This window comes from Hemiscyllium ocellatum, chromosome 30, assembly GCF_020745735.1.
Source record: "Hemiscyllium ocellatum isolate sHemOce1 chromosome 30, sHemOce1.pat.X.cur, whole genome shotgun sequence".
Taxonomy (NCBI): Eukaryota; Metazoa; Chordata; class Chondrichthyes; order Orectolobiformes; family Hemiscylliidae; genus Hemiscyllium; species Hemiscyllium ocellatum.
The window spans coordinates 30,508,362-30,529,383 of NC_083430.1; the positions used below are offsets into that span (position 1 = coordinate 30,508,362).

General features: G+C 40.3%; 1 long non-coding RNA gene across 1 annotated transcript; it reads right to left on the minus strand.

Moving 5' to 3' along the window:
* Positions 1-1,410: 1,410 nt before the first annotated feature.
* On the minus strand, positions 1,411-10,589 carry LOC132829833 (uncharacterized). Its single transcript, XR_009646273.1, has 3 exons — positions 10,539-10,589; positions 4,839-4,952; positions 1,411-1,522 (listed from the first exon to the last, which is right to left on the minus strand). It is a non-coding gene; the product is annotated as an uncharacterized LOC132829833 (long non-coding RNA).
* Positions 10,590-21,022: the final 10,433 nt, after the last annotated feature.

A 21,022-nucleotide genomic window follows, 5' to 3' on the forward strand; every position in this document is an offset into this window, starting at 1 on the left:
GCAACCACGTACTCCCCAGTGACATTGGTGGCCATGAGAATTTCCAGCCTCTCCTTGACTCAGGAGACTTCAGCCTCCCCTGAGTCTTGATTTCAAGGGAAATCTCGCCACTGGCCTTGCCTGACTGCCTTGTGCTTCCATTGACCTTCCTAGAAACAGCTCTTCAGTCAGTGGACCCTGACACCTTAACAAGATTCCCCTCAGAATTGAAGAGGTTTAGTGATGGTCTTTTTCAGTGCTTAGCCCCCAGTTAAACTCAGTTACTGGTCTGTGTTTATTGGTGCCAGTAGGAAGAGCATCTGGCAAATGGTGCTTGATATGAATGGAAATGGGTTCCATACTAGAACTCACCCAGCAAGAGTGGCATGCGGATTCCCAGCCCTCACCCTGTGAGAAAATGAGCAAGATTTACTGTCCATTGCAAAAGGGTGGACGAAGAAGGAAACCTGAAGGTGAGGGGAAATGGTGCAACTGACTCAGAAGGTAAGTGAGTGATTGATAAGAGAATAATGAAAATGGTGATCAGCCAGAATTGTGATACCAACAAATGAGATGACAGAAAACAATAGAAGAAAACGATGCATCTAGATAGCTATGATGGGAACACATCAAATGTTGTGCCACAACCAAGGATATACCGAGATCTGAATTGGAGAAGCATGAAGATCTCAAAGGGTTGCAGGAGATTTCATAGAATGTGTTTAGGCCATGAAAGGACTTAAACACAAGGATGAGAATGTTAATGTTGAGGTGTCGGTGAATTGGGATTTAAGGTAGATCAGCATACGCAGTGGTGATGGATAAACATGACTTGGTTTGAATTAGGATGTGGTTGGCATAGTTTTAAATGAGTTCATGTTTATTTCAGATGGGGGTTTGACCTGAGCAGAATTAGAATAATCAAACCTAGAGGAAACAAAGGAAACAAACCCTAGAGGGTTTCAGCAGCAGATAAGCTGAGGTGGGGCAGTGTTGGGTTACATTTTGGAACCAGTAGGAAATGTTCATGGTGATGGAAATTATATAGGTTAAAAGTTATGACCCAAATAAACATGAACTGATAATGTATAGTATGAAATAATCCAAGTGACCATTCCCTCCCATTAAAGAGCTTTGTATTTTTAGTTTAAACAATGTTTATAAAACAATTAGTGTATTTTTATTATAAATATTATGCTACCTGCATTCCTATTTATTACTCTTTAAGCCCAACACTGGCACTGAACATGATCAAAGCTGTTTTTGTAGATTGTCCATCAATATTGTAGGAAGAAAATTGATGCCTTCAATTATAACAATGTTCAGATAAACTTTCAAACAGAGAAGATAACTTTACTTTTAATATGCCACTTTGGAGAAGAAATATTGGTGTACAAAGTTAACTTCTATGTAATTAGGAAGGTGCTCTGAAAGTCTATTGCTTTGCTGGTAATTTAACACAAATCCCATCTGGTTTTCTTCCATAATCATCCTGACCAATGCATCTATTATACACAAACATTGTCACTCTGATTCAGCTTGTCTGCAAGAAAATAAGAGCATGAAAAGATAATTATTTTCACCATTCATTTGAATCATCTTAAGATCTGCCTTAACTCTATCTACCAGATTTAATTTCAAAACCCTTATTTAACCAAACAAAAATTAAACTATTTTAAGAAGTCACCTAGCCTAACAGCTCTGATGATTTGAGGGTATGGTGTTGCTATGGAAGAGAATTGTTGGTTTTCCTTATCAATTGCTACAACACATTCTGCTTTCTCCATTGATCCCTGACATCAAATTTCAAACTAAAACAAAAAACAAACTTTCGATTTTCAGAGTTAAGACCAGAATTCTGTAACAAAATGCTGAAATTTTGTAAATGATTATGTGGAGCATGGTGACATCCCACAACAAAATAATTCAGTGCACATCATGTGTGTGTACACAATTCCCTCATGAGAAGTTGCAATGTAACATTATAGGATGTTTATATTTCACTGTGCTTTATAATAATGAAACAGCAAGATACATGTTTAGAATATTATTTTAGAAAACATATGTGAAAAGAATTCGAAAGCCCTTTGCACATAGTGGTTCAATAATGAACAATTAACCAGAAAATGATTTTCATTACCAAGAAAAGTATAGATTGCATGTTAACTTTTAAGAAAATCATCTATTACATGATTATAACCTCCATTTGAAAGTTCAAAACTACAATATCAAATTAAAAAGTGGACATTCCTAAAATCACATAGGGTATTCTGCAAGGGATTTAATTATTTTTCTAGTGGAAAATTGGAACCTACTTTAAAATTAAGCTCTAATCATTTTAACTGAATGTTGCATTTCATGTAACGTGAAAATTATTTTCGTCATTTTTCCAAAGTTGAATTTTATGAAGGAGAATTATGGAGCATTTTAAACCACAAAGAATTTTAAACTTATGGTGTAGCCTAGTCTAATGAACCTTGTATGTGCTGGATTTTACTTAAATGCATTTATCGAGCTGCAGCACTTCGAATATTCAGCAGCTTTTAACTTCAATCAAGCACATTTTGTTTCAGTATCAAAAGCTAATCTGCCCTTCAAACCCAAATTGTGAAATTAAAATCAGCTTCAAAATAATATTTCTTGGTTAACAGACAAGAAATCTATGCTATGTAAATAATATCGCAAAAATCCTGATGGAGTTTTTAAAAATAAAATTGTAACATTTCAGTCGCAAATTTCCTGTCCTGGCCATTAACATACTGTGATGCACTCTGGTACAATTTTTTCTTACTTTGCGATAGCTGTTGGTTTGTTTATGGTGAAGAAAGATGATGTTTCCATTTGCTTGCAGTTGTGAAAAAAAAAAATTTTTGAAACAGCAGCAGATTTCACAGTCATAATTTTGAGGGCCAGAGTGCAGTTTCTGATCTGTGCAACGATAATTGTATATCAATTGTGTTTAATTATATGGAGAGGAGAAGTTATTCATTCGTGTTTCCAAGAGGACAAATATTGAGAGACTCATTGAAACTGCATGTGGTTGAGTTAGAAAGTGTGCGCTTGTAACATTTCATTCTGCAAATAAACATTAGACAGAGTAAATAAGAGCAAAAGATACTGGAAATCTGAAATAAACACAAAGACTGTAGGAGAAATTCAGCAGGTCTGGCACTATTGTGGGGAGAGAAACAGGTAAATGTTTCAAGTCTAGCATGACAGTTCTTCCAAGTAGAAAAGTATTGGAGAATAGGTTCATTTTTGTCCTTGATGACAGAGGGAGAGGAAGAACAGGAGGGCAGATGATGTAAAAGGCCAGAGCAAGAGACAAAGGAGTTGTTAATAGAGGAGAATGAAAAAAAGAACTATAAAGTGTACGTAAATTAAGGTGTGAAAGGAAGAGAATTGGTCCATTCTACAGAGTGCAAAGCAAACAAGACACAAACGCAACATGTTAGTGGGTGAGGGGGAAGAGAATGTAAGAAAATTGGAGAGCAGACATTATGTGGTCAATTTCTGAAGTTATTGAATTTAATATTGAGACCTTGAGGCTATAAAGTGCCTAAGCGGAAAATGAGGTGTTGTTCTTCAAGTTCGCATTTGCCTTGTTGGAACATTACAACAGGTCCAGGACAGAAAAGTTTGCATAAGTTTAAGATGTTTATTGAAAAAAACAAGCAAGCAGGAGATGAGGGCCATTCCTACAGACAGAGCAGAGGTGTCAAGCATTAACTGTTTCATTCTCTACAGATGCTACCAGTCCTGCTGAGTTGCTTCTTTATTTTTTTATTATTTTATATATATTTGATTTTATATTTGCTATACCAGTATTTACTGCCCATCCTTAATTGCCTAGAGGGCAGCTAAGTGGGTAGTGGTGGTAGTAGTGGTTCTGGAGTCACATGTAGGCTAGACCAGATAAGAATGATAGTTTCCTTCCTAAAAAGGATATGAGTGAACTAGATACATTTTTTGAACAGTTGATAATGGTTTTATGGTCATCATTAGACTCTTAATTCCAGATTTTTATTGAATTAGAATTCCACCAACTGCTAGATTTGAACCCAGCATTCTCTGTTTTTAGGACTCTGTTCTGAGGAAGGGTCGCCAGACCCGAAATGTTAACTCTGGTTTCTCTTCCATAGATGCTGCCAGACCTGCTGAGCTTTTCCAGCAATTTCTGTTTTTGTTTTCCCTGTTTTTTATACTGAGTAAAGATCAGCCTCAGTATTATCCTTCACCAACCAGCTTTCCAAAATATAATACACAACAGTGAAGTTTGCTGATGGACACTCAGACCTGCTGCTCGGTTTGGAGGCACAGCAGAGAAACCGAGCCAATATCAACCATACCAATTGTCAGCAGTCACCATACTGTCATTTGCGTCTTCCTTCTGTTCCTACAATTCGCTTGGTCAACATTGAGGGAACTTCCACCAAACAGCATGAAATCATGTTCTGTAATATCAGTAACAAGTCCATTATGAAATTCTTCTGGTCACCAAATTAACAAAGGTGTTTAATTCATTGTTCGTCCTGTGTGCTGCACTCAGACGCTGTCTTTTGGAAATAAACACCACTTAGAACTGAAAGATTAAAAACAGGAACTTGCAAATGTTTGGCATCTAAAATTACAAACTCAAATTGTGCAGTGGGCCTGACAGCAGCTGGAGGAAGTGAGGACTGCAGATGCTGGAGATCAGAGCTGAAAAATGTGTTGCTGGAAAAGCGCAGCAGGTCGGGCAGCATCCAAGGAGCAGGAGAATCGATGTTTCAGGCATAAGCCTTTCTGCTGCGCTTTTCCAGCAACACATTTTTCAGCAGCTGGAGGAGTCAAGACATGCCAAGATATTTTCAACAGACCTTTATCCGAAGCTGATGTTCATCTGTCATAAAACTGGTCAGTTTAAGGTCTTTCCTGTCGGAAGATCATAGCTCCCAAACTTGCTTTTTAAGCAAAACTTTAAGTGGCAAGATCTGAAAAAGGGACAAAGTGATAACAGTTCAGCACAGAATGTTGGGCTTCATATCTCCAGCTACCCATAATCAGCACCCCTCCCTGGTTATTCACTGGTACTTTGAAGAAAAGACTAATGTTTCTTTGATCTGCCAATTTTATGATCTGTGTTTAGCCCAATATAACTTCAGAGACTAAAGCATTCATACCAATTTGGGTTTGACTGCAGATAAAGTTTCATGCAGTGTTCAACAGAAAAAGTGCTCTCGACTTAGAAGAACAGGAAATATTAAAACCCCAGATTTATAGTCATTTTTGTTAGTTCTAGAGGAATTTGTCCACTTTAGATTCTTCTCGCATAGCGAGCTGCTCATATACTGTCAATGTTGCTTTTAAGCTGAAATAAGGATGTGGTTTGAGAAGTACATTCAAACAACTTACCAGCAGACTTGGGTTTTCTGTTCTTCAAAGGATTTCTTTCCCAGAGATATATAAAAGTCTGTGTTTAAGAAAAACTTCCCTTCTTGATATTTCTGATATATCATAGAGCGGATCATACCAAAAGAAGGGTTATGAGGGTAGTTCTTGTGAAAGATGGGATGTGCTTTAGCATTAGTTTTTTTTTAGTTCATGATTTATCTCCTCTCCAACCCATCCTCAGATCACCTTCATCATAGCCCATGATGTATAATCAACGTGTAGCAATGCAGAATAGTTCTCTTCAGTTCATCTGCAACTCCATTCAGAAATCATTAACAAGGGTCCATCCTGCTGTGTTAATGCTTGTTTTTATTGATTTTTCCTGGTTGTCTGTCTGGCCACCCAAATACAAAAATGTAATTGAGAATTTTGTAAAAACATTTATTTCATTTGTAGCATCAGTGTTCTCTGGAATAAGGAGTTTTGATTATTGAATTATTGAAGGAGCTAGTCATTTAAGATTGCCAGTCCATGTTAGCATTAAGAGTGATATAAACTTAGTTCTTATTCCTTCTGTGACATCAAAAATATGATGAGAAAAATTAGTTGCAGATTATCGATGAGTTGCTCACTGTGAGTGGGAGGGTATGTTGTTTTCTAAATAACTGGGTGTTATCAACAAGCGTGATGGGGGAAAGTGCGACCTTTACAGGAAATGTATATTGTGCATAATGCACTCAATGTATTATAGATTTTTAAAAATAAACTTGCAGCAGGTAAAAAAAATCACACATTCCTCTCAGAACACCAGTGATTTATTCAAGATGATTTTCATTTGTGCCTAATAATTTATTTGGAGCAGGTCATATCTTTCCCTGGAAATGTAATAGGTGTTTTTTTTCTAAAAATATCCTGTTAATGTTTCCTTTATATCAATTTAACAGATTAAAATAATATATTGGGTCTGCCTGGAGTGAGCATGATGAATGAACATGAGAAAATAAACTGACTACCACCTTTGGTGTACAGTACCAATAGTTGTCTTAACAGTTATATTTTACTTAGACAGTAGAGGAATAATCAGTTTGCTTCTGTCAATTTTGCTCCCCAAAAAGGTCAATCACTTTCCTCTCTTGAAGTCATTGAAATAGATTTTGTCTTTTTCAATTAAGCCAAAGAAAATAAAGGACATGAGAAATGTAAAATGAGGTGCCAACAACTTATTAAAACTTGTTATACACTATCACACAACAACAATATCTACCTCAACGACTATTCATGGGTATCCATCTAGGAACATCAGTAGCTTTTCTTGAACTGGATATAAACATGCTGCTGTGTTTTGTTTTTGTAACGGGGACCACCATTCCTGCACTTGATGTCATTCCTAAATGGTATTCACACAGTTTGAACTTTTGGTAAACCTGTAGCAATTCTGACCAAGGAAAATGCATACTCTGCATAATGCCTTTCCCCAATAGGAAACATATAACACTATTATGACAGAAATCTTCATTGCAAAAACATAGAAACATAGAAAATAGGAGCAGGAGTAGGCCATTCAGTCCTTAAAGTCCACTCTACACTCAGTATGACCATAACTGATCATCTGACACATAGCTTGTTCCTGCTTTGTCCCCATATCTTTTGAACATTTTTGCCCCAAACCTTATATTCAACTCCTTCTTGAAATAATACAATGTTTTGGCCTCGACAACTTTCTGTGGTAGTAAATTCCACAGGCTCACCACTCACAATACCAAAAAAGGTTTCTTTGTCAAAGTCACAGCCCTACATGAAACAATGAGCATGTTCAGGCAATGATTCATTATTTTTAAGAGGCTGTGTCTCAAGCAGAACATTCAGAACAAGGTCCAAGGTAATTGATCATTGTTCGGGTTGAACATTGCCAATTGTTCTGGTGACTAAACGATGAAGTATTGTTTGTATGTATACTTCATCCTGAAAGAGGAAGAAATGTGAGCCTTGCAATTTTGCTTTTGGATATATATGTATAAATACCAAACATATTTATCAGGTTTTTTCTAACTATTTCAAGTAATTAAGCTATTTGAAAGAAATAGTGGAGTTGACTTACATTTCAGGAAACAATATTGACAAATATTATGGAAAAGCCTGCAGTTCAGTATATTTTACCTTGCAGGTTGAATAAAATTTCATATTTCTCAACTTATTGTCTCCTATGTGTGGGGAAGGGAGGGGTGTCCGAGGGTGTTGGTTGTTAAGATAAACAGTCAGATTAAAAACAGAGCCAAGAACATTTTATTTCTCATTCTACTTGCTCATTTTGAGTTGCATTTTCATAGGGTAACTATCTTTTCCCCATGTAAATTTATTTTCACTTCTAGATAGCAACCCATATTTCAGACCATTTTATGATTGAGAGGCTGAATAGGAACTTTGGTGCAGGTCTTTCTCTCTGCGGCAAATTGTTTGTTGGTTACTCATTGCGGCTTGAAATGACTCACCATTTGCACTTACCTCCTTCTGTATGCATTAGCACTATACTCTCCCCCTACCTCTCTCCAAATTAATCTGAAAGATCTGAACAGGTTTTCTTGCAGAAAGCAGCAGTGTAGAATCCTAAATGCAGGTTTACTCATTCATTATTATACATTTATATCGTCTGTCATTTGGACAGATGTTACAATCATTTCTAACTTAGACTCTTGTATACTTCACCTCTCAGCTCATAGCAAAATACTCCCAATGGGAGAAGTATCACAACCGTAAACAACAGCCCACCAAGTAACTTTTGAAACCCATCTTGTATGACTCACAAATTAAAATTGCAGTTATCATGCAGAATGAGATTCATCATCTTTAACCACAAGGTCATTTTCACACAGTGATATTCTTTGAAAATGAACATTGTGGAAGAGGCAAACTAAATGAGGATTTAAAGTATGGCATTTGGACATCCTGAAACACTTGCCATGTGTAGAAAAGTTTCCCTGACAATGAATTTTCCCTTTTGAGAAAGCTAAATCATAAGCATTAGTTAGAGGAAATTGGTTTGGGTGGGTAACTCTTCGGAGGGTTGGTGTGGACTTGTTGGGCTGAAGGGCCTATTTCCACACAGTGGGAAGTCTAATCTAATCTAATCTAATCTAATCTAATCTAGTCTAATAAACTAGAAGACGTATCAATTGATTAACTGGCGCTCAGATCAAGAAAAAGCATTTACAGCAATCACTGAGAGAAAAGCATCTTTATCAGTATAGATATTTTGTATGAGATGTTGTTTTAAAGGTCGTTCACCATCAGAAATGCTCATCTGTTATACACAGTTCCTTTTTTGGTTAACCTTATTTTAAGGGCACTAGAGAACATCCCTTCCCCATGTGAACTGCAGAAGTAAGACTTTTTTTAGATGCGAACTCCACTTTTCTTGGGAGCAGAGAGCAGACAAGAAGTATCAGAAATCAGAGTCATTCTCACGTAAAGGAGGCTTTCGAAAGCCACCAAGCGTCTACTCTGCTGCTGAAACGGAAGTGTCAAATGGGGATAAGGAAGTCATTGGTTTTTGATGGCCATCAGAGTGGTTTTCAACTTCTCTCACATCGCCATGAACGTGCTACAGACTAATATCAATGCGTGAGAAAGGATGTGAGAAAAAAGTGTGAAAGTAAATGAAAACCTTTGAGGGAACTGCTCTAAATTTTAACAGTCAGTAGTAACAAGTGGTGGTGTTGCAACTTTAAAAGAGGTAGAATATTATTAATCACTTAATTTGAGGAGAACCATTTTTTATGCCCCATTTTTTAATAGAGACATCACAGGGCTGTTCGCTCTTGCATTTTATCAGCCATAATGACAAGACCACTTAACAGTTCAGTGTAGCAGAATGAAAAGGAAATACCTCTTTATGGAGAGAGCTATTGCCTTGTATCTCCTCACATCCAATTTCTTCCCCATATAAATATCCTGGATCATATTCCAACTTCTAACTAAGAGAATGACCAATATCACCCTCCCAAAAGAGTGCCCTCAATTGACCTTAGAGAATGAGGTTAGAATAATACCAATCTATTTTCAAAGGTGGAATAATCTGTTTCGTCTGAAGGCAAGCTTGGGGATGGGAGGGCATTTAATTAATGAGCCTGAAACCCACCATCTTCCACTTTTGTCAGTGTTAAATAAAGGACGGGAAGGCATTTTGAAAGAAATTCTACCCAAATACCATCTGGGTACATGGCTCAATTCCATGTTAATGCCTTAAAAGGTCATGTCTTTAAAGGTGACAACACAAGATCTGTTTTTTTTATAAATAAAACTCTCATAAGTTAGAAATATAAAGATATAATAATGCAAAAATGTTTTATATTTACCATTGTTTTAAACTACCTAGAATGGTTTCTTTAAAAGAGGTCATTGAAAATTTGCAGTGGACATGAGGTCGTTTTTAACAAGGCTTCCATGAAATTACATGAATGGAGTTAACTGCTTGCTTTGTTGTAGACTGCTGCTAGGGGACTAGTTAAAACAGTAAGAGCTTAGAATCATAGAGTCGTAGAGATGTACAGCATGGAAACAGACCCTTCGGTCCAACCCGTCCATGCCGACCAGATATCCCAACCCAATCTAGTCCCACCTGCCAGCACCCGGCCCATATCCCTCCAAACCTTTCCTATTCATATACCCATCCAAGTACCTCTTAAATGTTGCAATTGTACCATCCTCCACCATTTCTTCTGGCAGCTCATTCCATACACGTACCACCCTCTGCGTGAAAAAGTTGCCCCTTAGGTCTCTTTTATATCTTTCCCCTCTCACCCTAAACCTATGCCCTCTAGTTCTGGACTCCCCAACCCCATGGAAAAGACTTTGCCTATTTACCCAATCCATGCCCCTCTTAATTTTGTAAACCTCTATAAGGTCACCCCTCAGCCACTGATGCCCCAGGGAAAACAGCCCCAGCTTATTCAGCCTCTCCCTATAGCTCAAATCCTCCAACCCTGGCAACATCCTTGTAAATCTTTTCTGAACCCTTTCAAGTTTCACAACATCTGTCCGATAGGAAGGAGACCAGAATTGCATACAATACTCCAACAGTGTCCTAACCAATGTCTTGCACAGCCGCAACATGACCTCCCAACTCCTGTACTCAACACTCTGACCAATAAAGGAAAGCATATAAATGCCTTCTTCACCATCCTACCTACCTGCGACTTGTTACTTTATGTAGCTGAGTTGGGGAGAAGCCTGAGGCAAGAACAAATGGAGGTTGAGGAAAGCTTGCTGTATTCAGGCTGCCCACTGATCTCTCACATTTCTGAAGAGAAACCCCTCTGCTTTAGCTGACGATGAAATCGCTTCATTCTTCTGAAAGTTATTGAAAGAACATCACACAGTTGCATTTCCTGAGCAATCTATGTGTACAAGTCTTCAAAGATGAATGTGCAAGATAAGTGACTTGACCACACATGTCAGAACATCATATCATGAGATATCTTTGCTTTATCCTTATGCCTTCATGAAAATCCCATTGGCTAAAGTGTTTGTTTTTCATCAAGTTAATTTCTGCAGAAAAATCTTTTATTTTCTCAGTGTATGTGAGAGTGAGAAGTGTATGTGTTTCCATGCGTGTTTGAAGGATACATAAAGAGATAAACATTTACACTGTCATATTACAAAATTTTGCATCATTAGTGAATAAGTTTTGTTGTGATAAGAAACTCAAAATTATGTTTATTAAGAAACTAGGTAAATAGACCCTTTTAGTTAAGGGAGGCAATGGTATTTTCGCTGGACCGTTAATCCAGAGACCCTGATAATGATCTGGGGACTTGCATTCAAATCTTGTCATGGCAGACAGTGGAATTTGAATTAAATAAAAATCTGGAATTAAGCAACTAATGATGACCATGAATCCATTGTCAGAAAACCCATCTGGATCACTAATGTCTTTCAGGGAAGGAAGCTACCATCCTTACCTGGTCTGGCCTACATGTGACTCCAGACCCGCATCAATGTGGTTGACTCTTAACTGTCCTCTGGGCAATAGATGTTGCCTAGCCAGTGATGTCCTCATCCCATGAATTAAAAAAAACCTTACGTATCTAATAAAGGCATTGTAAGACCATATAGGAGTGGAAGTAAGGCCTTTCAGCCCATCAAGTCCACTCCACCCTTCAATCATGGCTGATGGGTATTTCAACGCCACTTACCCGCACTCTCTCTGCAGCCCTTAATTCCTTGCGAGATTAAGAATTTATCAATTGCTGCCTTGAAGACATTTAAAGTCCTGGCCTCCACTGCGCTCTGTGGCAATGAATTCCACAGGCCCATCACTCTCTGGCTGAAGAAATGTCTCCTCATTTCCATTCTAAATTGACCCCCTCTAATTCTAAGGCTGTGCCCATGGGTCCTACTATCCCCGCCTAACGGAAACAATTTCCCAGCATCCACCCTTTCTAAGCCTTGCATTATCTTATAACCTTTCTAAGCCATGCATTATCTTGTAGTAATTGTACTAATTAGTCATCTTGATAAATAGAAGGTATTTTGTATTTTATGCTGTGGCCTGAGGATTAATTATACCAGAGTGACTGTGTATTCCTCCAGCCTCAGTCGGTGTTCACTGTGAATATTATTTAATTGGAAGTGGGCTGCTAATAACTGGAAAAGGGTGAAAGGAAATACACTGGGTTACATGTGCATCATTACAGCTACATGGCTTTGATAGTTGCAAGTCCTTTCTAGAGGTGGAATGTATCCCTAAAGGTTTTGCAAAGATTAAGCAAGGTGAGGCTAATTGAAGTAGTTGGGAAGTTAGAATTATGGTTAAAAATATGAGCTAAGCATCCGAGGAGCAGGAAAAACACATTTCAGGCAAAAGCCCTTCATCAGGAATCCAAAGGACAGGACAGTCAATGTTTCAGATATAAACCCTTCACCAGGATGATGAAGCTTAAAAATGTGTTGCTGGAAAAGCGCAGCAGGTCAGGCAGCATCAAAGGAGCAGGAGCTCCCTCTCCACTGATGCTGCTTGACCTGCTGCGCTTTTCCAGCAACACATTTTTAAGCTCTGATCTCCAGTCCTCACTTTCTTCCAGGATGATGAAGGGTTTATACCCGAAATGTCGACTCTCCTGCTGCTCAGTTGCTGCCTGACCGCTGTGCTTTTCCAGCACCCCTCCAATCCTGACTGCTTTATAGAACACCCATGTTCTGTCTGAAAAAAATGAACCTGAATTTCCTCTTGCCTGCCACATCAACACACCACCATGTTCCCTGGCCAACATCTCCACCGTGGGCTTTCTGCAGTACTTTAGTGAAGCTCAGTGCAAACTCGAACAGCATTTCTTTTTCTGCTTGGTAAGCCTGCAGCAGTCTTCAGGATTCAATATTCAGTTCAATAATTTTAGGGACTGAGCACCTTTTCCCAGGTCCTGACAGGAGATCACATTTTAAACAGTGAATATAGTAGACTAGAGACAAATATGTTCTGAAGAAAGGCCACTGGACCCGAAGCGTTAACTCTAATATCTCTTCACAGCTGCTGCCAGATCTCCTAAGCTTTTCCAACAATTTCCATTTTGTCTCTAATTTGCAGCACCTGCAGTTCTTTTGGTTTTTATTTAATACAGTAGAATGGATGGAGTGAAGTGCAGGTAAATAACTGCTTCACCTGATGGGTCTGAGACCTTTGATAGTGAGAAGGGAGGAAATAAAGACTTTTGCAATTACAAGGGAACATGCTATAGGGTGTGAGGAAGTGTTGGGAGTGCAGGAGGGGTGGACCAAGGTGTCCTGGAGGGAATGGTCCTTCCACTTCATTTCATTCTCCCTGTTTCTTCATCCCTAACACATCTATTCTAATGACGCCAGCTTCTGCAAGAAGGTCTCTGAAATGTCTAGGGCCCTCAGCCATGTCCCAACCCATCTCACACTTTGGCCCTCACCATGTCCCTTCCCTCCCATAACATCAAGAGGGTTCTCCTCCACATCCAACGAATTATTAATCACCATTTTCTCCATCTCCAGCAGGATGCCACCACCAGACACAGACTCCCCTCTCCTCCCTTGTCAGCCTTTCATAAGGACTGTTCCCTCCAGGAGGCCTTGGTCCACCCCTCTTGCACTCTAAACATCTTCCCATGGCACATTCCCTTGCAATTGCAGAAGTGTAACACTTGCACATTTACTTCGTCCCTTCTCACCATCTAAGGCATCAGACACAACTTCCAGGTGAAGCAGTGAATTACCTACACTTCACATAATCTTGTCTACTATATTCATTGCTCGCAATGTGGGATCCTGTAAATTGGAGAGACAAAACGCAGACTAGGCTACCGCTTTAAAGAAAGCCAGTGTTCTATCCTCAAAAATGACCCTGAGCTTCCAATTGCCTGCCAATTCAACACACCATAGTGTTCGCTGGTCAGCATTTCTGTCCCAGGCTTGCTGTAGTGCTCCAGTGAAGCTCAGTGTAAGCTGGGAGAACAGCATCTCTTTATCCACTTGGTGACCTGCAGCCTTTAGGATTCAATATTAAGTTCAATAACTTTAGGCCCTGAACATCTTCTCCCATGTTCTTACTCCAAACCCCCATACACCAAACCCTGTCATCACATGAGCTGCTATCAATCATTGTCACCTACTAATTGCCTTCATTAGCAGCTATTGATTCCCCCAGGTTGACCTTTATTCATTCCTTTGTCTGCCCAACTCTCTCTCTGGGTTCCATCTCCACCTATCATTTGCCCCTGCCCCCCACCCCCACCTTATTCAGCATATATTCTCAGCTACAATCTATTCTAAAGAAAGATCAGTGGACCTGAAACATTAACTCTGCTTTTTCTCTACAGATGCTGTCAGAACAGCTGAGTTTTTACAGCAATTTCTGTTTGTGTTTCTCAGTTCCAGCATCCACAGTTCTTTGAGACTTAAAAAAAATTCTTTAACTGAGTCAGTTCAGATAGTGACAAGTGCAGTTGTAGATGAAACAAATCGAAGTAGAAAATGAAATTAAAAAGCAGGGAAGAGAATTGGAAATTAAATATTCGAACTTGATAGATGCACTTCAGAGAGGCAAAAATGAAAGGGAAACAACAATTTAGGCAAGAAAGGGAATACCAGACTAAGACTGGAACTTAAAAAAGAAGAGGTTTCTGACTCCAATGAGTCAGTAGGGAGCTGTTTAAATGTATACAAACCCTCCCAAAATTTGGTGAAGGGAATGTTGAGGCATTTTTCATTCAGTTTGAAAAATATGCAAAAAACATTGATGGGCAGAGTTTATAATGGTTATACCTTGGTTTCTAAGGAGGCTGCTATAAGTTATGATATCACACAAAATACTATTCTCAGTGCATTTAAGCTGGTCCCTGAAGCTTACAAGCAGAAACTTTGGAATATCCAGAAGCAGCCTTTGCAATTAATACAGAATTTAAGGGTAAATCAAAATAACTTGAACTCTTGGATACAGAATCAAACAATACAGATTATGTATAATATACTTATGAAATCATTCTTTCAGAAGAATTTTAAAATTATCTCCCACTATTAATAAGAACTCAAACAGAAAACCAAAAGTTTGCACCAAGAACTCAGGCAGTTACGATGGTTGACTGTTATGAAATGGCCCACAAATTCACACTTTTTTGAGGTCAGTCCTATAAACCTAAGAACAATAGAAGGTGGGAAGGAAAAGAAAGGAAAATAGATAGACACAGGAAAGGACAGCCAGGAATATCCTAGGATCTCCTCTCTAGCCCAGAAAGGAAGTTGGCGTGGATGAAAGTAATGGCCAAAGGTCTAATTGTTTGAAATGTCAGAAGGTGGGGCACTTTCATGTAGATTATTGGACACAGGCACGATACATCCTTGGGATTTATCAAAGGAGAGAAACGAGCCCAGATTGAGAGTACTACAGCCTGCAGTTTGGAAATCAAGTACAGCCATTGCTGTGAGTCTTGAAAAGCAAACAAGGTATCTGAGAGTGACATGGATTTTAGTTTGATCAAAGGAAAAGTAACACTTTATTTCTCAAATGAGGCAAGGAAGCTTGTAGTTAAACTTAGACCTACAGGAGACCCTTAAAGAGTTTTGCTGGGGAAGGCATAACTTTCCAATCAGAGTTATGAGAGTACATAAGTTTTAATAAATGGTCTTAATGGAAAGTACACACTTATACTTTTTACATTTGATGCATCTAGAATATAACCTAATGTCTAAATGGTAATTCTATAAGTTGTCCATAGTTTTGCTGTCAATAGTGCTAATTTACTCCCAGGGATGATTTAGCAGGAGCAAAGATATTAGTAAGGGAAAGGTCAAATAAAGTCAAAGTCAGTTATAAGAAAACTTTTAGGAATCTTTCCTTCATATTGATTGACCTCAGTGATTGTCCCTGGTCAGAGGTTGAATTGGAACCACAGACAGATATTTAGTTATCAGAAACTCAGCAAGTTAACCCAGAGTTAACTAAAGTAGCTCAATTGGATCAAACTGAAGCTGAAATTGAGTAAGTCCTTGAATGCTACTGTTTAGTAAAATGGGGTCTGATGTAATAGAGTGGAGTTCTCCTCACAGACCCCTGAAGGAAAAGTGGACAATTGTTTACTGGACAGTAGCCACACCCAAATGTCAAGAAATATTAAGGATAATTCATGGATTTCTTAAGGTAGGGACCACTTGGAATCTGAAAGACCTAATTGCATACATATCAAAATATCTATTTAACAAGAACTATTATTTATTACAAGTAAAATTTAACCAGAAGTAAACAGTTATGAACTACCAACATATAACTCTACTACTTAGAACTCTCATTCCCCTTTTAAAAAATCTTCCATACACCTTTAGATAGGCAAAAATAAAAAAAAATGATATTATGGGTGGAGGGAAGTACTCTGAGGGATTCCAGTTCAATAGCATTGATGCACAGACTTCAATGAAATTTTTCTTCTGAGTACCTTTTGTTCTTCAGTCTCCCTTCTTCTGATTCTTTTACTTATTTGCAGATGTTATAGGGTGATTGGTAAACTAATTATAGCATCTCTTAGTTATTTGCTGAAGGTGACTATTAAGACAAAATAACTGGTTGGCTTCAGGTCCTTTTACTGTAGAAAGATGAAAATGCAATTGCTCATTCCAGGCTAGAGACCTGCCCTTTTGTTATTTCCAACAGACTAGCATTTCTGCTGGCCAGAGTCCAATCAGAGAGCTGTTGTCAGGCTGATAACCTCTGACTTCCACAAATGGTTGCAATTGAACAAATGAATTCACAATCTGTTGCTGTTCTTCGATGTCATTGCAATTTTATGTCTTCTCCCCCACTGTTTGCAAAGCAACAATGTAAACACAGCTCATAATGAGTTTGATTAGGTTGTTTTTAGAAATGCTGCATTTCAATCTCCAGTTTGAAGCTTTAAAGCAATTCTTCCCTCATTTCAGTCCACAAACAAAGTTACAGAAAAATAAAAAAAGTTTACACATGCAATAAAAACGGTATCTTTAATTCCTAGACCAGCTTTTGAGAAATTTAAAAAAAAACACACTCCACAGATTCCTCAAGAACAAACCATGACAAGCAGACCAAACCTGTGCTGTGCCGGGCAGGAAGATCGCTGAGAGTTTCACACTCCTCAGGGACACGATCGCCTACGTGCAGGACAGAGGGTTGGATGCCTGCCTGATTGCCTGGACCAGGAGAAAGCCTTTGACAGGATATCACACAGGTATATGAGAGATGTTCTCTCCAAAATGGGCTTTGGGGAGGGAATCTGCAATTGGATCAGACTGCTCTAAACCAACATTGTCAGTGCAGTCTCAATCAATGGGTGGGAATCAGATAGCTTCCCAGTCAGATCTGGAGTCAGGCAGGGCTGCCCTCTCTCTCCTGCCTTGTTTGTGTGCTGCATAGAGCCATTTGCTGAGTCCATCAGGAAGGATGCGAGCCTGAGAGGGGTGACTATTCCTGACAGCGGGGGCCTGCAGGTTAAGGCCTCCCTGTACATGGATGACGTCGCCGTTTTCTGCTTGGAATCCTTTATCCGTGCGCAGACTTATGTGCATTTGTGACCAGTTCGAACGGGCCTCAGGGGCCAAGGGAAACCGAGGCAAGAGCGATGACATGCTCTTCGGGAACTGGGCCGACCAATCTTTGATCCCCCTTCACCATCAGGACCGACCACCTGAAGGTGCTGGGTATTTGGTTCGGGGGGGCTGGGACGTGCACCAAGTCTTGGGAGGAGCGTATCAGTAAAGTGAGGCAGAAATTGGGCAGATGGAAGCTACGGTCGCTCTCCATCGCGGGAAAAAACCTGGTCATCAGGTGTGAGGCACCGGTCATTGCTATTATACGTGGCACAGGTCTGGCCTATTCCAGAACCTGTGCCGCTGCAGTCACCCGGGCCATTTTCCAGTTTATATGGAGTTCAAAGATGGACCGGGTCCGAAGGGACTCACTGTACAAAGATCTGGCAACGGAGGAAAAAATACACCCAATGCCACCCTCACCCTGATGGCCACCTTTGTGTGTGGCTCCATCAAGCTGTGCGTGGATCCCCAGTACGCAAACACCAAGTGTCACTACGTACTGAGGTTCTACCTGTCCCCGGTGTTGCGAAGGATGGGCCTGGCCTCGCTGCCGCGGAACGCTCCGAGTAGTTGGACCATTCCGTATCACCTGTCCTTCGTGGAGAAGTTTATGAAGAAAAACACTTTTGACCACAAGTCCATCAGGAAGTGTCCTTGAGACCCTTCAGGAAAAGGAGAGCGTGGATCCTACTGAGCGGTTCCTTGAGCAGACTGTCAAAACCCGAATGCCTCATCGCCAGAACTTTCCAACAAGCACCAAGACATGGCTTGGCTGGTGGTGAGAAGGGCTCTGCCTGTGAGATCCTTTATGCATGCCCGGACTCTCAGCCACACCGCATGCTGCCCTTGAAGAGGCTATGGGGGCGGGAAGAGACTGTCACACACCTCCTTCTGGAATGTGCCTATGCAGAGGAAGTCTGGAGAGGAATGCTGTGGTGTTTGTCGAGGTTCGTCCCGAGCAGCAGCGTGACGCGGGACTCCATGCTCTACGGCCTGTTCCCTGGGACGCACACTGAGACGAACATCAACTGTGCCTGGAGGATCATCAGCTCGGTGAAGGACGCTCTCTGGGTGGTCCAAAACCTGTTGATCTTCCAGCTGAAGGAGTTGACCCCGACTGAGTGTTGCAGACTGGCACATTCCAAGGTCCAGGACTACGTGTTGAGGGACACGCTGAAGCTTGGGGCAGCTGCCGCCAAGGCGCGGTGGGGAAAGACCACAGTTTAACATCTGCCTAGCTAAAGAAGAACAGGGGGCCCATGCAGTCATTTGGGCTGTGCTGATACCTCAGCTAATTATCTGGGCATATGATTGAAAAATGTACAGACCTGCATAAAAATGATAAATTCTGATCTCTGTATGTAAATATTTACATATGTATGGCATGACCAACTGTACAGACCATCAAATTATTTTATGAATAAAGTATATTTTTGAAATAAAAAAAATGACAAGCAGACCAAACAGAGCCAGAAATCCTAACCATCTTACCATACATCAAAGAAGTTTCAGAAATGACAGCCATATTACTAAGACCCCTTGGAATCCTAGTAGCACACAAACCCACCAACACTCTCAAATAAAAACTAACAATCTTAAAAGACCCAGTACATCCCATGGATAAAACCAACGTCGTCTACAAAATTCCATGCAAGGACTGCCAGAGACACTACTTAGGACAAATAAGAAGAAAGTTAGCCACCAGGATACACAAACACCAGCTAGCCACAAAAAGACATGAACCTCTCTCCCTCATAGCCCTACGCACAGAGAAAAAAACCCACCATTTCGACTGGGACAACACATCTATCCTGGGACAGGCGAAGCAAAGACATGCCAGAGAATTCCTAGAGGCCTGGCACTCCAACCGCAATGCCATAAACAAACACATAGATCTAGATACCATCTTTCTTTGGATTAGTGGCGCTGGAAGAGCACAGCAGTTCAGGCAGCATCCGAGGAGCAGTAAAATCGACGTTTCGGGCAAAAGCCCTTCATCAGGAATAAAGACAGAGAGCCTGAAGCGTGGAGAGATAAGCTAGAGGAGGGTGGGGTGGGGAGAAAGTAGCATAGAGTACAATAGGTGAGTGGGGGAGGGGATGAAGGTGATAGGTCAGGGAGGAGGGTGGAGTGGATAGATGGAAAAGAAGATAGGCAGGTAGGACAAGTCATGGGGACAGTGCCGAGCTGGAAGTTTGGAACTAGGGTGAGGTGGGGGAAGGGGAAATGAGGAAACTATTGAGGTCGACATTGCTGCCCTGGGGTTGAAGTGTTCCGAGGCAGAAGATGAGGCATTCTTCCTCCAGGCATCTGGTGGTGAGGGAGCGGCGGTGAAGGAGGCCCAGGACCTCCATGTCCTTGGCAGAGTTGGAGGGCGAATTGAAATGTTGGGCCACGGGGCGGTGTGGTTGATTGGTGCAGATGTCCTGGAGGTGCTCTGCTAGGAGGCATCCAGTCACCCCATCAACCTCTCAGAAAACGAACAGGAAATGACATCACCACAAACCCCAGGAACCCCATCCAGGACAAACATATAAATAGAAAGCAGGAGACAACAGCTTCGCTTCACTTGGAGGTCGCCACTGATGATGTTACCTAGCCAGGCAATGAAACGTCTGGATATCAAACCTACAGCTCAGCGAGCAAGCCTACACCCTAAATCATTAAGTAACATGTTGGTGGATTACATGGGACCTTGATTAAAACTAAGATCTCAGAATGTTCTGATTTTCATGGATATGTCCACTTGATACACAGAGGACATATCCTGAACAGCAATCACTGCTAAGGTGATGGAAAAAGGTAACCGAGTTCTTCACTGAATATGGATTATCGATGAATATCCAGTCAGATCAAAGTTCTGATTTCATATGTAAAACTTTTCAGGATATTCTCAATAGTATTTTGCTTTCAAGAATAACCCATTGACCCAAGTATGTCTTTTTTTTAAGAAGGCAATTTCTGCAAATAAACCTGTGCTTTTTCCCTCCAGCCTCAGCCATAACATAGGTTCATCATAAAATTAATTATGAAGAGATTAAGATTGCAAAATTTACAAGTACAGAAGTGTAAGACTCCATTTATTATTTTAGCAGTTTAATAACTCTTCTAGATCTTGTGCATAACCCTCTGCAAGTGTGGATTTTGCCCTTGGCTGTTCTTGGGATATGCAAATATGTCATCAGTGTGTTGATTATTGTCCTGGTTTTCCATTGCACTGTTGTCTGGGTGTGTTCTTTTACATTTTCTATGCACAATTGGTGCATTGTACAGTTTACTTAGAAGGTTTTTGTTCCTCCTCACTGATGTTCCATTAGTTGACATTAGTTCATAAGACCTGGGCTCATTGCCCATTCTGGAAACCTCTGTGTAACCATATTCCCATTGTGGGGTGTGTGACTCTAAATTTTTGTCCTACGTATAGCTGAAGTATTTAGTCACCTGCAAGCCAGTCATGCAACACCTTCATCCTCCCTTGTTTGTTGAAAAGTGCATCTCGGGAATTTGGATAAATGGGGGGCATGGCAATTTCGATTCTCATTGTCTTTGGAACATGATCTCTGCTGGTAGTGGCAACCCCATATCCAGAAGTGTAACTCTG